Genomic DNA, 2,451 nt, shown 5'->3' on the forward strand with positions numbered 1-2,451 from the left:
TCATCAGGTAGATTTCACTGGTAATGTTTATCACTTCTACTATTTAACATGTAGTAAAATTTTATGCTTGCTCCTCAAATATGTCTTTTTAAAAAACTTGTTGATTTTTCTGTGTGTATATCATACAGAATATCCCACACAATCTTATTCATTTATATACCCACTTCCCAAATGGCACCCTCCCATAGCATCCCCCCTCCCACATACTGGAGCCCACATACTCTGTCATCCTTGTTACTGTCTTCTATGTTGTCAACACCCCCAGCCACTCTCCAGTGCATGTCTGTCATGCCACTTCCAGTGGAGCCTGCGTGAGGAACTCTCTGTGGGTCGAGGCTAAGAAAACTTCAAAGGAAGAATGCCTCCTGGAGATGGCTGTGTTAAAAGAGCATGCCGTGTCTTTGGCTGTTCTACTTTAGTTCCTGTCTTTATTGATGCAATATTATTCTTATTCTTTCTTCATAGAGAGATTGTTTTGTACCTACTTGGATCGTTAGGCCCACCTAAAGAGAAATTAGATATGGATGATTTCCTGGGAACTTAGTCATCTGATACTATACTTCCTCAGGTGTCTCTGTTCAGTCATCAAGAAGCCAAGACAGAGAAAGTCTTAGTCCAGTCAATCTCCCTCAGGTCCTTCCCCTAAGCAATTCTAGGCCTGGATGCTTGAGTTGGCCTAAAAATGTGAGGCTGGGATAGACCTCTGATAATCACATGCATGACTAATCCCAATGATGGGTAAGACCCTCCCAGACTGATGAACCTAAGACAGGGGCCATGAGGGCAATCATGGTTACCCAAGGACGGGCAACTTCAGAACCTGAGGAGAGGCAACCTAAGACAGGGAGGTCATAATAAAATAAGGGAAAAGGGACGGTGACTCCCATTCCCGGGGCTATCCCTAAGAAGCCTCACTTAAAATAATAAGGGGAGATGAAGGGACCTGAGGCTTGAGACCTGAGACCTGGGACCTGAGACCTAAACATACAATAATCAAAGCAGCTAAGAATAGGCAACTTTGGAAACTCTTAGATAAGTTACAGTAAGAATCAAGAGTTTATGTAGGAAATAATAGATGAGTGATTATTCAAGGAAGGAAAGTTTCATGGTATTCATTACAATTCATGGATAGACTTGCCAGATCTAGGCCACCTTGGTGGCCTGCTTAGTAAGGAACAAAAGGAGAGCATACAGAGACAATTAAAGAGTGTGTTTATTTCATGGAAAGTAAGGTGGAATAGTTATGTTTGTAAGTCCCATACTTGGAAGGATTTTATGAGAGCTACATGTTTAGAATGGGATACTGACGTAACGGGGTTTGGGACATATTAATGAACAGGGAAAAAAAAGGCAGATATAAAGCAACATTATTGTGAATCACCTGGAATGCAAATAGAACTATTAATGATTATAGAGCTAGTATTGAAAGCACATAGTGGTTTGAGGTCAGCTCACTGTGTAACCACAGAATATAAATTTTAAAAGTCTCTAATGTGACTCACCAAGATGAAAAACAGAAACTTTCTGTTCAGCACTAGTTAATGTTTGACAATGTATTTTGATTCACCTGTGTTTCACTTTTGTCTCTGGAATCAGAACTCTTAGAAAATGGTTAAACCGCAAAACAATGGCTTATTGATGTAATCATGTAACTTTGTAATTTATAATCTGAGCTCTGCAGCTGCAAAATTACACTCAGACTTTCCCAAACTCCTGTGTGTTTGTCTGTTTGTCATTCGCCAAATCCTTGTCCACCCTTTCGGGGACCCTGCTCCCATTGGACTGAACTGCTCCGGTCTGGGCTGGTCCATCACAGGTGGTGCCTTGAACAGGGACCCTCGAAGGGTAAGCTAATCCCCTCTCTTTCTTTTCAAATATCTTTTCAGGCAAGGATAGGAACGCGTCAGAGCGCTGCAGGCTCACTGGTAAAGGATCACCAGGTTAAGACAACGAGAAGGTAACAATCATGGGGCATTCTCAATCCTGGAACAGAGACTTGTTTCTCTCAATTTTGGGACATATGCTTGAGGGTCGAAGGAGCAAGGTTTCTATAAAAGTATGTTTAGATGCCTCACCAGCTGTGGTCCAAGGAATGGCCTATGCTGCAGCAATGAAGGGACAGCATTTTAGCGCCTACATTCAGAATCTTAAAAACAGACCTAAGAGCAATAATAAGGGGGTCTGTTTCTCATGTGGAAAGCCAGGTCACATGAATAAAGAATGTCCTAGTAAAAATAAAAGGAACAATAGTGGAGAGAGAAAACCTGGTAATAAGGGAGGACCTCCTGGGATGTGTCCCAGGTGTAAGAAAGGAAAACATTGGAAAAATGAATGTAAGTCTAAGTATCATAAAGATGGGACACCCCTAGATAGGGAGAAGAAAAGGAGACAAAAAAACGAGGAGAGGGGCAAGCCCTCAGCCCCTTAAAAGAAAGAGGGATAGAGATGGTG

Source organism: Nannospalax galili, unplaced genomic scaffold (genome assembly GCF_000622305.1).
Source record: "Nannospalax galili isolate Female #2095 unplaced genomic scaffold, S.galili_v1.0 scaffold643, whole genome shotgun sequence".
Classification (NCBI taxonomy): Eukaryota; Metazoa; Chordata; class Mammalia; order Rodentia; family Spalacidae; genus Nannospalax; species Nannospalax galili.